At 37.2% G+C, this 15336-nt stretch overlaps 1 protein-coding gene across 8 annotated transcripts in view; it reads left to right on the forward strand.

Annotated features, from left to right (window-relative positions):
- Positions 1 to 9065: 9065 nt before the first annotated feature.
- Positions 9066 to 15336, forward strand: part of mef2aa (myocyte enhancer factor 2aa) — a 101748-nt gene continuing 95477 nt past the window's right edge. For 2 of the 8 annotated variants that reach the window (XM_053623198.1, XM_053623196.1), the window contains exon 1: positions 12063 to 12270. The gene's annotated coding sequence lies outside the window, so the exon portion shown is untranslated. Of the gene's footprint in view, positions 9383 to 12005; positions 12271 to 15336 lie in introns of those variants that run through there. The other 6 variants (XM_053623200.1, XM_053623199.1, XM_053623194.1 and 3 more) reach the window with 5 other exon arrangements.

The raw sequence follows: 15336 nt of genomic DNA on the forward strand, positions 1-15336 counted from the left end.
GACATTAGAAGGTTACATGCATGTACAGTACAACAGTCTTAATATGGAATACTACATTGTCAGTAGTAGCATGTTGCCTGTTCTCTAACAGTACAAGAACTGGTAGACTGGAACACAAAACACCATCAAAAAACAAACTGATACAACAAACAACTGAAACAAGCACTATGTTTCTTGTATCTGTTTTTTACAGTTATGTTGTCACCACCACTGTAGATTTCTGTTTAAAAGGATATAACAAACACAAATAAATTAACACATGGGATCAGTCAAACTATCATTGAGCCATTGTGGAATGTTATAGCATGTATAGCTAATGTCAGCAGACTGCAATTAATTAGCCTTAAGAAATTGTGTCTAAAATGTACAACTGTGTTTTATGGTCACTGTTTAAAAAAATATAAATATGAGATTTTGAGTTTAAAGCCACAATATATTGAGAGAAAAGGCAAAATACTATGACAGAATGGTGCATGTCAGAGCAATGAAATTATGTTCCTTTACAAATAAACAAATGCTTAATCTTCTGGTGCATCAGCACCAGATAATTATTAGTAGCCTATTAGAATTTTGAAACGTCTGTAAAAGTAACTGCATTTATTTAGAAGAATGAACAGCACAAACTTGAAAGAAATTGTATCTTTTGTTGAAGGCGAAATCACAGGCAGTTGTTACATCTGTGGCATAACAGATATAACTCTGATGCACTCAGAATAGCATTCGAGCTCCAATTGGGCATATGGACACTGCCAAAAGGCTTAAGTTTATCGTACGAGTGCATATGACAATGCATAGAGGATTCAACTCGGAACCTGTCGGACTTCCACTCCACCCAGATCGATAATTTTGATTTGCATTCATCTTGAATGTAATCACTGCCTGCGATTTCTAGTTCAAACAAAAGAGACAGTAACTTCACCAAATCCTCAACGTCCTCATTTTAATACACAAATGTTATATGTGTGCTACCATTACCATAACACGTGACATTTTTCCTCAAATTATTACAACTCTTTTCACAAAATCATGGGTTTTTATTTTTTAAACAGTGGCCCTAAAAAGTCATGGTAAAAATGTTCTGGAAGTTAAGTTATATGATTGGTTGTTTACATGCCTGATTTAACTTAAAACAAAAAATTCTAGCAAACTTAGCTAGTAATGATGATGATTAGTTAGCATTAGCTAGCTAGCTAGCTAGCTAGCTAATCACCTAAAATGGTGACTGGTGATAACATGCAATTCCCAACCCTATTGCACAAGAAATAACATTTATGTGTTTAAATAACAAATATGTAGCTAATATGTACTATAGTCAAGGCTATAGTCAAGACACTGAACCCCAAGTTGCTCCCGGTGGCAAGCCAGTGCCTTGCATGGAAGCTCTGCTACTGTGAGTGTGTGTGTGAATGGGTGAATGATAACCGCTCAGGTTAAAAAAGTGCTATACAAGTGCAGACAGTTTACCATTTATCCTGTTCTGCTTTTAAGTCTTACTCAAAGCATGTCTTCAATGTGTAACTGCATAATTTTTTCACCAAAAATCTGCCATAACTATATTCAAATGAGTAATAATATTTGCCAGTTTTTGTCAACCGTTTATTTTTGCCAAAATCAATGTAACTTTTTAAAGTAAGGTAAGCAATTGCTTTTTACAGTATACAAAATCAGATCCCATCCATCCATCCATCTTCTATACCGCTTATCCTTCCTTCAGGGTCACGGGGAAACCTGGAGCCTATCCCAGGGAGCATCGGGCACAAGGCGGGGTACCCCCTGGACAGGGTGCCAATCCATCGCAGGGCACACTCACGTACACATTCACACAACCATTCACACACTACAGACACTTTGGACATGCCAATCAGCCTACCATGCATGTCTTTGGACTGGGGGATGAAACCGGAGTACCCGGAGGAAACCCCCGCAGCACAGGGAGAACATGCAAACTCCACACACACAGGGCCACAGTGGGAATCGAACCCCCGTGCAAACATGCTAACCACTAAGTCACCGTGTGCCCCAAAATCAGATGCCTTGCAATGTATTCTCCAACCTCATCAGGCATTATAGGATAAGACTCAGAGCCGTTATCTTGGCAAAGGGAGGTAGCACAAAGTATTGACGAAAAGGGTGCCAATAATTGTTACACACCTATATTTAGCAATTTTTTGATAAACCTGTGTTTTGTTTGCAATTGTTTGATATCCATGAGAGCAGAGTATTTTTGTGAATTTTTTTTTTAAAAATGATGGTTAAACCATAAAGACAATTTTTCACAGCCTTCTTTGCTCATATTTACTAAGGATGCCAATGTTAGTGGAAGGCACTGTACCACAAGTGTGTACAACACACTGTAAAAATGAGCTGAATTTTCAAAAAGCTTTTTTAAAATCTAAATCTTTCATATTAGTTTTAGTATGATTTGAAGTGATTCTATATACATTTCCAAATTTTAAAACAAGGTTTTTTATACAAAATATGTAATTCCAGAACAGCAATTATACCAATGAGCTCCCGGTGGAAGCCAGTAATAACCTTTAATTTAATTTAATTTATTAAGCTATTTCTATTAATTTGCTTTATAGGTCATGGAAAATATCACTTCTATTTATTTTCATAATTAATGGAAATAAATATGTAATGGAAAATATAACTCTCATTTCAAGGCAATGCACACCATTCATGGCTGAGCTCATATCAAAGTCAAACAGTAGCGTGCCTGCTTTGTGCTATGCACAGTGTCAACTCCAAGGACATTTCTGCTATGGCACTTGAGGCGATCCTGGGACAGCTTTAACCCTGAGAACACTTGGAGGCCTGAAAGTCCAACTCATACCCACATGGGCTCTGAATACCAGCCCTGCAGTTGGTCAGACTTACTGTTTTTAGAGCTGTATGTGCCTCATGCTGCCAGTTTACACTGAGCCAGCTGCTTGGTTTTAAGGGTGAATGAATTATTTAAATCTTGGTACTATTTGCTGAAGAAGGAATGCGCGTGATAGAGGCCTGCAATGCATGTGAAAGAGTTCCCTGTGCTGTCGGCCCATATGAAATATGAATTTTAAATGTCTGCATTGATCAAGCCTGAATCATGGCTGATTAACTTGTCAGGCACAATTTACTCTCACATTCAATTCGGCAACGTGACAAATATTGGCACACCTTAAGTCAGACGCTGGACTTTCGCGAGGCTACAGGAAGCTTTACGTTCAAAGCTGAGCGGTAGTAGCCCTCCTCAGCACCCCCAGCTTTCTCTGTAGAATGTCATTCCTTTAAGAAGGAGACTTAACTTCAGTGTGTGACTTGTATAGGAAAATGCTACTGATTTTCGTTATAGAGCAAGTACATGTGTAAAGTGTGCAAAGCGATTATTTAATGTATGGCTGTAATGTTTCTGTCTTCTCTGTCAGAACAATTAATAATTTAACAATTAATTTAGATCTCCTATGATGATAGCCTAATGTTATTTAGCCGAACGCTTATTGATAATCCTTTGAATATATAATTTACAAAAAATAAAAGTGTGAAGGTGAGATTCTCTGACCTAGAACAGGAGTCTTGGCATGATTAATAGTGGAAGTATGTGGTATGGTAGGCATCCACCAAGTAGCTACAGATCAGTCATCATGTAGTACAAACATGACACCTGCCCCACCTTTTCTTTCCCTCATCCACTTCTTCTCCTGTGCCTCTCCTTCTCCCTTAGCACCATCACCAAAAACCTCAGCTGGTTGCTGCCAAGTGCATCGTGCCACCATCACCCTCATAAATCACCCACCAAACAAAACATACTTAATCTGTGACGTGCAGGCCCGACACACAAATTTATCACCTGTGCTAGAGTTACAGTTGCACACCACTGCGAACCACTGTTTACTAGGAGAGAGAGAGAGAGAGAGGGAGTGAAAGAGAGAGAGAGAGAGAGAGAGAGAGAGAGAGAGAGAGAGAGAGAGAGAGAGAGAAGGAGAGAGCAGAATAAAGGATTTAAATGACTTGAATACTTGAATAACTCTTCTCCATATGCAGTAGGGATGGCAGCTGCTATTGGTTCAGTGTGAGGAACAAAAACATTTACAAGGCTGGTTAATCTTAATGGCTGAAAATGTGCACATTTCTGCACTATATCATTGGTAAAGGGTGTTAAGGATTTTCTTGCGCAAGCATAAATGCCTCCATCTTGTTCATGGATTAAGCTGGCAGAAAGAGCTATCGGTCTACACTGGCTGTAGATTTACGGATACTGGATCATCAAAAGCACAACAAAATCTTGCTTTACCATAATCCTAGAACAAGGAAACAAGAAAATATATAAACTAGCTTTATGTGGTTTATATGGTTTTATTCACATTTTGTTGCTGTCTCTGCTGCCTGTATTGTACTAATCATATTTGTGTGATGCATGGAGAAACAGGTTTACAGACAATTGAACCATATTGGTAAAAAGAAAAAAGGATTTTGTTCATTTTGTCCAAGAATTTTCAGGTGAATAGTTTTCATCATCCCAATAAATTCTGATTTGGGTTTCTTCAGTGTTCCTATAAAAAATTATTTTCAGCATTTGTGTGATATGCTCATGTGAGCCCTCGTTGGTTTTGCCATTTTCATGCACATATACTCACATGAGCATAAAAATCACTGGTCCCAACATCTGGAGTAGGCAAACAATAAGGACCAAGGCTGTCCTCTTGCACCCTTTAAGGCTTCTGGCAGACAAAACCAGACTGATTACAACAAGGGTGTGAGAGCCAAAGCAAACCGCAATAGGATTCCTCCCTGTGGAATAGAGCTTTGTTCATTTCATAGAGTAAACATGCTGATCGTGAAGAGTCTGTTCCATTGTCAGCCTTTTGTAGAACTGAAAATGAGGTGAAAGTGAACAAGCTTCTGCTAGGTAAGAGAGCAAAACTTCTGCTACAGACTTTACTTTAGTTGATTACCCATAACTGATCAGTGTAGGTGTTTTTCCTTAAAACATAATTAGCAAAAACAAATATTATCTAAAAAATTAAATATTAAATGAGTTCATTTTTGTTACTGGATGACAAAAAAAAAACAGCTTGCGCACATATTCTTTGCATCATGCCATGTTGACCACATGAATTTGCTGCTACTTGCCATGTATTTGCTTTCATAACCATGAGAACGCAACATGACAGCACCTGTTTAACCACTGTAGTAAAAGCATGTCAATTGAAGAAGACATGGCATAACACAAAATTGAGCCATAGCTGTTTTCAGAAGCAACGCTCCAGGAGAAACATGTGGCAAAGAGAACACCCAGGTTTAAATCTGGAGTTTCTGGTGGATAAACTGAGAAAGGTAACTCAAACTGGAGTTTCATTTATTTGAGAGGACAGAAGCAGATAAAACTACCAACAAGGTCTGTTTCAGTTGAACTGCGAATTATGACACAGTATATGAATGACGGCTTTATCTTAGTACACAAATTTGGTGTTTCTTATTCTTTTTAAAAGAAATCTCACTCTACTGTATTGTACTATATATAAAATATATATACTATATATACATAATGCTTGATTGGTCACATGGCATCAAGTGTTATCATAGGCTTACAGGCCAAAGCTGTTGAACCCTGTCTGCATGGGACGAGCACATTAATTACAAGCCCATTGACCTTTATTGTTGATAGCATGCAAATTGTTCATGCTTGCATTTTAATACTCTGACCATCCTTAATTGAGAAAGGTCTTGCCTTCCATTACACTTTTCAGAAGAATCTTAGCAGTATTTTAGCTCATGTAATGCATGTTCATCAGCATGTAAAAGCGCCCACCCCCTTAATCTAAAGAAATAACTAAAATCCAAAGATTATACTATTTTTTTTTAATCGGTATAAACATAAAATGTCCATAAAGTATGAACATAACTTTCATTTCACAGAAAAAAAAAAATCATGTTGCAAGGTTATTTATATGGCATCTTTGAGTTATTTTCTTAAGTACCTGCCTATATTTCAGGTTAATGAGATGGAAAGCTGTGATTTACTGCATATTTTAATTTACATAAGAGTCCTAATCTAGAGCAGGTGTAAATGTTTTTTCACACTCATGTTTAAAAAATGAGCTTGTCTGTAAATTCTGAAGAAAGATGTAACATTTTGTTGGAACGAAATGACATAGATCCATTTACCAATAGCACCTGATCATACAGTTATGTATGAATTAAGCATCAACCCTTATGTTGCAGATCAGAAGTGGAAGGAAAACAATTTTTGTTTTTGTAGACCATAATCAAATTTAATTCTCTGATACATGGTCCCAGGGTAAAGGAATGATTCTTCAATGAATGACTCAGTGGAAATGATCAGAATTTTCTGTTCTTCTTTCAGACCCACACAAGAGATTTATATACTTGTTTTTGTGTACATGCACACACGTTTTAATCTTGGTCACCACATCCCTGATCAAGATCAAGCGGTTACTGAAGAACATTCTTGCCTATGTGGCAGAGTTGGTTGATAAACTTCTTAACTCCATCCCCAACCAGTTGTGCTAAAGAGTTTGCGAACGACGTCCACAACTGAAGGAAGGCATAGAACAAAATGTACAGTACATTCCAGTTTGCCTACATATTAGTGTCTAAGGTGTGTTCATGTCTCTTTTGTTAATGACAAAACACATCCAAAATTTTATGTTGTGGTATGAAAAACAGAAGAACTCACCTCCCATTAAAACTCTTGCAGCCAGAGAGAAGATAAAAAAAAACATAGATAACCTGCGGCCTTACAGCTAAACATTTCACTCTCAACATTTTAAACAGCACCTCATGGTGTACCTGATATGTGTCATGACAACGAAGCTCTGTTGCAACCAACTCCGTTCTCCCCTATGTTTGGACAATAATTCTACCATTGAAATATCTGGTAAAATGATTTGACTTTGAAATAAGTCAATATATGTTACAGAACATTAGTGTGTGTCATCTAAATTGAACCAGAATTGCATTCATGCCAATGTTAATATCAGTATTATAAAAGAGTTATAGTAGAGAACAGCTGACATATTGTTACAAAGAAGCCAAACTTCACTTGATTTTGTTCAATGAGTTCCCTATATGGTAAAAATGTCTTTGATTTAGGTTTGTTGCTCTCTGCCATTTCAATCTTTGTTTATCAAGAGTAATTCTACTAATGCTACCTGACAACAGCATGTCAGGTTGAATTATTCTGCTACCATTTAGCTAGATTAATGACATTATGGACAAAATGAAAAATGGGAAAGAGGAGTTTCATTTCTGACCTTGCTCAATTTTTAATGAACTTGTTACAGTTCGTGCAGAATGGCTGGCTCGTTTTTATAAATGGCATTATACAGTAGCTTCACCAAATGGTAAGATAATTAGAGAGCCCCTACCATTTTTGGAAGTGACACTAGGCAGGCACAAAATACAATAGAAAAATAGGAGCGTATGGAGACGGCACTAATCCATGTTCACGAGAGTTAAGAATAGAGCATAAAATGGAAGTCGAAACACTTGGTATTATTATCCTATGGAATCTCTCTTTATTAGCATCTATTTTTTTTTTGTTGTTGTTTTAAATAATTTTCTGATTGTGTACTACTGCCCACATTTTTGAGAACAATATGAAACATGTAAGAAAAAGCATTGTTGGGAACAACCTAATGGAAGGGGGTAACTAGAAAACCTAAGCTGATGCCTGCTTTTGATGTAGATGTGGAAAAAAAGAGTAGAACCAGTCTGAAAACTTAAATTGTTTTGATCTTCTATATCTTCACATGAATATGTGACAGTGGTGGGGAGCTGTGCAATAAGTTGGCATGGCATGCTCAGTGTTAATTACAGGCAGTAATGAGAGAGCTGAACCAGACTGCAAGACACAGGATATTTTTAGAGACCCTACATAGTTATCTAATGCACAGCCAGCATCTGCACTGACACAGAGTGCAGTGGCTTAACACCAGATTCAGTTTTTCGCTCGGCTTCATATCCTCACCTGTGGTTATGCTGGCATGCCGGGTGTGGAGAAATGATAATTTCTTCACAAATTGCTGATCTCTGACAAGTTGAAGAACTGTCTGCTTATTCACAGTTGGTTGATTCTTCAGTTCATCTGTCCATGCCATTTAATAGATTAGTGAATTCACATGTGTTTTTTCCCCACTAAATTGAAGCTTTAAAACAGTCTCTGTTTATTGGCAGTGAATAATATATGAATGAATTCTGTTCAGGTGCAAAATTACTCGAAATTAGGGTTTGATAGACAAGTTTTCTGGTGAAACAAAGCAGAAGGCAGCTCTCAGTTAAAACAGATTGAGACCACGGTGGCCCATAAAAGACATTTTGGGATTTGGGGCTGGTTCCTCTAATTAGGAAAAAGATAATGATGCATGATGCAAGACAGTGAAGCTAAAATCATGACCTTCAATTTGTGTGTGAATGGTAGGGACTCTGTCATTCAAAAATGGAAGGATAAAATGACCTGCTCTTTTAGAGTTTGTACAGTGAATAATCTTGACTTTTGGAGTTTGTTGTGAAAGGACCATCTCTTTTTAATTGGTGCCGTACTAGCTGTGTACTCTGGAGCTATTTGTGGTGTGATACAATCTTGTAAATGTCAGCTGTCTCCTATCAGAACATGCTAAATAAAATGTCTGCAGTTTGTCGGATCTCTTTCACCCAAAACTGTTATTGAGTATAATATAATATAATATTAATATAAAAATAAGTATAGCTACTAATCAAGGTTTGTTCTTTCCTGTATTGTATATACAGCTGAAGCTGAAATGATGTGAAAAAGGAATTTGTTGATTTTGATTACAAAATCATGAAACTGATCTCTTTTAGTCATAAACCCGTGCAATCAAGAATTTGTCCTTCTCATGTTAAAAGTCATGTACTCTTCCCCTCTTGTCAATTTCTCACTTATATTAATAATCAAAACAAAAAGGCACCCAACACCCTTTGTGTGTGACAGCTGCGGCTGGTCACAAGCGCTCCCCAGAGCCAAGTCATGTGACACACACACACACACACACACTTGTGTCCTGAGTGTGTGTCCATCTGGGATCCTAGCCTTCAAACTACTGTGACTGAGCTCCCTCCTGGCAGAAAGAGCAGGGGACGAGGGGAGACAGAGTGTGTAAAGGAAAGCCTCACAGGGGTGAGGAGGAAGCTGTCCAAAGCCAGCTGGCCTGGCTTTGAGAAAAGCAAGAGGAAAAGTGAGAGGAAAAAAAAAGCAGGAAAAGAAAGGTACAAAAAGAACAGTGAAAGAAAGTATTGAGGTTATAGAAAGTTTCTGGGTGTTAGAAGGAAGTGTGGCCTAGCTGAAGTGAAGACAGAAGTGGAGAAGGCCTTTACAGCAGGCTCTGTGAAGGCAGCTGCAGCAGCACAGTAGATACAGGTGAGATATGACATCAGGTTTGGGAGAAAGAGTACATTTAAATGTGCATTAATAGCATGACCTCACTGATCTATGCAATTATGCAAGTTATATTTAATATAAAAACAATATGTTCATTTGTAATGTACACATAATCCCAAATGAGAGTTCTTATTACAATTCATTGGTAATGGATGTTAAGAAAACCTGAAATGATATGTCATTTGCCAAGGTGTACGTAGATGCTGCTTCAGTAAGAAGGGTGTTTGAAAAATAAATGTCTTAAGTTTGTGCTATTGTATCCTATTCACGAGATGACTAATTATGTCCATTTAGCGAATTGCCAAAGAATGATAAAGGGCACATGTGTATTAATCAATATGACTAACAAAATAATTATCAAAATTATCATTTGTTTGAGTTTCCAAAGGTATATGGCCTGCTTTAAGGTTAGTGCAAGGTATCTAATCAATTCTAATAAGAAAAATGTGCTGACAATTTCTGCATTTAATATAAACTTTTGAGTTCACAGCAGTCATGAAATAACAGTATAACCTCATGAAGGCTTTTGTGGTGCACAACTAATATGTAAAATATGTCCTGCTTTGCTCGCACTAATCTCACGACCACAGGTGGCTGGGGTTTAGTGTAGGCGGCAAAGTCTCTGGTGCCAACAAGTATATTTGCCCAGCCCTTCATGGCATTTTGTTTATAGGCAGCAACAGCTTCAACAAGGCTGAAAGAGGGATAGATGAGGATGAATAAACTCACAGAAAGGCACATAAAGTATATAAGGAAAAATACTGCCTGTACATGCAGCAGAGTAAATATTAACATACTCTGCAAAGACATTCTACAATTCTCTGCACTGACAACTAATATATGTATAACTGCTGAATTTGCTTCATTAAGTTAAATCCACCTTTAAGCTTGGAGTGTGAATTGATGCATTCTGATATGTTCCCATAGTAGAAGTTAAATGAGAGTGTATTAAAGTGTTATAACAAACAATAACAACACAACTGAACGTGATATTTATCTTAATTACTTGAGGATGGTTTGATGATGGTTTGTGCTGATGGTTTGATTTAAGCACACCTATCACTGTCAAGTCTTTCAAACATAGCACAGTCAGCACAGGAAACTTTAAGGAAAAAATCTTCCAGAATAAATAATAACAAATCTTTTGTGTAGCATATGTAATTTATTATTTCGATTAATCATATAAAATACAAAGTCAATTCTTTTGTATAGTTAAATGATGAACTTATTAACATTTTAACAATTATTTCAATTTCATCCCACTTTATCACACCTAAAACTAGCTCAAGAAGGCAATTACTCCAATATATTAAAAAATTCTGAGTTGAAAGTGGTAATTGCAAATGTGAATAATGTAAAAGCTTTTTGTGTATTTAACTTTTCTGGATCATCAAATGTCTCATAATTTTACTCTATTGCATTAACCTATTTTTTTTATTTTTATTTTTAGGTTAATGCGCTTAAAAAATGGACAGCCAGATCAGCTAAAACGTGTCTAGTTTGTCACTTAAAAGATAGAGCAACATTTTTTTTAAAGAAAAATATTATTATTTGTATTCAGTTATTTGTCTAGAAACTGTTTGTTTATTGTATGGTATGGAACATTAAATGTTATAGCTATTTCCAGTTAGAATGCCAAAGTTGAAACCAAATGGTTTTCTGGACTAACATAGATCTACTTGATTATATTAATTTGTAATATGGATAATTTTGCAATATATTTAGCAATAAACATGTCCAAAACACAAATAAAGAAATAGTAACAAAAAAATGAACCAAATCAACCCACCCATCTTTTAAACGTCATAGTGTGGATTTTACAATAGTTATATAGCATCATGCAAAATGAATTTCCTATTTACTGCTGCATCATTTATAACTGCAGAGTCGGATGTGAAATTCAATTTAAAGAAAGGAGTGATTTATTTACGTGGATTGATCTGCGCTCGACTACCTGAGTACGAGGACCTTGTTCCTTTAAATCCCGGTCAAAACAACTCGTGTGCGCGGCACCACACCTCTTCCTCAACTCCAGCAAACTTACACGTGACTGTACCACACGCGACGTAATCGTATCCAACCTCATTTCTCTGATTGGACACTGGCAAACCGATTACGAATTCTATTGGTCGACAAGGCTGTCACTTTAGAAGAGCGGGTCCTATTGTTGCGGTTGTATTCTAGAAATGACGTCAATGGTATCTAAGGCGGCGCAGCCTTCAACTACAATAAATATTTAAATTCTTTACTGTAGCAGTCTACAACAAATAAGCACGGCTGTGTTACGTAGTTAGTTTGTCTTTATGAGATTGTATATACATTTTCCTCTTTTTTGGGCACCATCTTGCAAGTTTGTGTCCGCCCAGTATTTTAAAGCGCGTTTCCTGTGTGCGTTTTGAGCATTTCTTCCACCATCTCTTTTAAATAGGTGATAGCACGTCAGCTTCTGAAGTGTTTCCTGTTGTTTTTTTTTCCTTTCAGTAATATATCTGGTGCACACTGGTCCCTTTGTTGTCCAAAACAGGCTAAACGGTTTTAAACAAACCTTTTTGGAGCCCAAAAGGCGGGTTTTTGTTTTAAGCGACTCAATACACGGCCCATAAGTTTCCATATCAAGTTGCTAATTGAGACGCGGGCAGGAGGAGAGGGTGGGGCTTTAGCGACTTCGTCTGGTAGCGTCACATTTCGGAGGCGGGGCTTGTGTTTGACAAGACCCTGGTTCTTCTGAGTTTGTTCGCGTCCCGAAAATAGAAAGCAACCCTGCGTGTCAATGTGACTGAAAATACATTTATGTCGCTCCGTGTCCCCGCGACTCACTGATACACCGTATCTATATCCAGCGAGGGAGTGCGGACCAAAAAAAAGGGGTGAGTAGGAAAAAATAGCAACAATGTTCCACAGTGAGTTGGTGTGAGAGAGAGAAAGCGCGAGAGGGAGTAGTGGAGTGCGTTTAGGGAGCGCGAATGAAACAGTACAACAGTCCACGAGCGTTTAGATCAACACATTTTGTCTGTCAGTAGTTATGAATAAGGGATAGTTTTTGATACTTTGCTGTGCGTTTAAAAACTTTGTTGGTCATTTTATCCCATCCGTGTAGATGTTTATAATGTAGCCGACAGGACGCGCGCGCTGTGAGCTTGGCGCTCGTGTTTTTTAATTTTTTTTTTTATATATATATATATATAATTTTTTTTTTAAATTTCACATCAAAATATACAACTGTGTGTTTATAATTTACATTGTAGCTGTTTATGGAAATGTTGTGCATTTGCGGAAGACGGAAAAATGAAATAGCAAAGTTAATTAGCCGCTGTAGTCTTCATTATATGATTGTAAAACAGTTCCAGTTCTCTGTGCTGTTTGAGGTGTAATGAACACCGTGACTTTTCTTCCTAATGGCGTAAACGGGAGCTGTGTGTGTGTGTGTGTGTGTGTGTTGCTTTTGGGAAGAGAAGTTTAACTCCAGGAATCGATGCTACTGTCTGAAGTTCTTTTCAGTAACCCTCTATGCCTTTTAACCCATAAAAAAGCTGCCCTTCCTCATCCTGGCAGAGTGAGCGCACAGAATAGGCTACATGTTTACTATCTGGCCATTCTTAAGTGTTTAAAGCTCTAATCCATGTTTGAAGTTTATGTTCGAAAGGTAAACATACCTTCATACCTTTTATTCAAAGTCGTGCCTTTTAAAACAATGCGTCAGAAAAGCTAGGATGATAAATTAAAAAGCACATTGACCATGACTCTAACTCAAGATTAGTTGTTATAGCTGTAGCTGCTGTACTTGTCTGGCTGGTGGTGTTGACTTTAGATCCGCAGTGTAGCATGAACAGTTACAGTACTGAATATCCAGCATGGGTGTTGCATAAACTCTTTATAAGAGCGTTGAATGATTTTCCTTCGTTTATTGTTTGAACAGACTTATTGAATAAAGTAAATCAGCGTTGAACCTTTACAGTGTTGAATGTATCCCTTAAACTTTCCGATTTTCACCCTTAAGCATACAGTTCAATAAGTAAGTTCAAGAATGATTGATTTTACTTGATTATACTTTCATGAATTATTTTCTGTGGATATTGTTTTTTGTGATTGTCTCTGTGTGAAACTCTATGTGCTACCGTCTTGACCAGGTCTCGATGGAAGAAGAGATTGTGTTATCTCAGTGGGATCTTCCTGTTTAAATAAGGGATAAATAAATAAATTAATTAATAGACTGACTACAGTGAAATGATTAGGAAAGCGAGTTAGAAATGTGTCTGGATGTGCTGGGAATTGGAGGGGTTAATCTTTCAGTGTCGAGCAACCTCTTACTGTGTGGAATTAAACACTGCGGTGTTCAATAAGGTTGTACAGTACTAAATTAAATATGAGTGTTTTAATTGATCTCGTACCATGTTGGATTTACACCTTAAAATTCCATCTTATTACCAAGTCATTACCAAGTTCATCCTAAAACATTGCTCAGCGACTGCTAGACATTGTCACTGAACAACTACCATGAAATGTATAGGAAGGACATTTTAACTAGCGTTACCAGAGCGAGAATTGTATCTGGACCCGCTGACAGAGCCTGGGTTAATTCTTTCAGTGTGTTATCACACACTTTACTTCGTTGAATTAAATACTACGGTGTTCAATACGCCTCTTACAGGATTAAATTATATGTGAGTGTTGATTTGAACTCTTGCAGGGTTGAATAAAAAGAAATACAGTATTTAATAAAATATTAAAATATTGAGTGAACACGGCCGAACGGGCTATTGTGTTGATTGAACATTTTCAAGTGTAAAACAAACGTAGAGTTTGCACTGTTTTGTTTGTGTTTAGATAGATTTATAAGGCTTTTCGCTGTGTGGTCAGTCTTTGTGTATTCCAGCGAGCTGGCACACAGCGTCCCGTCAGTGCTCAGTTGGCACGGTTTGATGGAAAACTGGAGCCGACGTCTCTTGAGAGCAGCGCTAATTGATGCCATCAATTATAGCGCAATAACATGTTCATTTCTGATTTGATTTAATGTCATTCATAATGTCAGGCCGCCTTGTTAAGTACTAGCGAGAGGTCCGTCTCATTCTTGGCACCCCGCTTCTCACACAGCCACAGGGTCACCACTGCTACATACTTCTTGATGAATTTAATGAATTTCTGAAGTGCAGGTCATACAGTAAGTGATTAGGAGTAGCGCAGTGCTTTAAAGAAAAATGCAGCAGTCCAGAGCAGGATGCCTTGTGATTTATGTTTCGTGACCGCTCTGAATGGCTGCAAGTAGTAATACAGAGTAGAAATCCAAGCTAAATGGAAGTAGAAATATAGTAAAATAATTCTGGTAAAATTATTGTATTTTCCTATATAAATATTTACATTTATTCATTTAGCAGATGCTTTTATACAAAGCAACTTACAAATGAGGAAATACAAGCAAAGTACCTACAGGTAATATTGCACTCTAATGTAACTGTGGCTGGATGTAATATTTTTAAATATCCCCTCCCATTAGCATGTATACACCTCAATACATTTGAAATATTAACTACAATCAAACATATCAAATAGTATAGGATTCCTGCAACTCTGAATGAACTGTTACTAACTGTTCCTGTAAAAGGTGTTTGTTTTGTGCACAGTAAAATCAAAAATGCGAAATTAACTCACAAGTTCCTAAACTGTGGGTGATTTTTATGATGTGAATATTATGGTAGTTCCCTTGCATCTTTTATAAAAATATTTTTAAAAAACATGCTTGATCTCTCTCCCCCCCCCCCCCCCCCCCAAGATCATATATCAGAAGATGGATCGGAAGCTGCAGTTTTGCCATGTGGAATGAGAATTAAAAAAAAAAAAAATTGATGGCCAAAAGTGCTGAATAAAATCAGCCACTCATTTCTTAACTTCCCTGGTCATTATTTCTAAATGTATCAGTGTTCATGCATCACCATGTG

The sequence above is a fragment of the Ictalurus furcatus genome, chromosome 4 (assembly GCF_023375685.1).
Source record: "Ictalurus furcatus strain D&B chromosome 4, Billie_1.0, whole genome shotgun sequence".
NCBI classification, from domain to species: domain Eukaryota; kingdom Metazoa; phylum Chordata; class Actinopteri; order Siluriformes; family Ictaluridae; genus Ictalurus; species Ictalurus furcatus.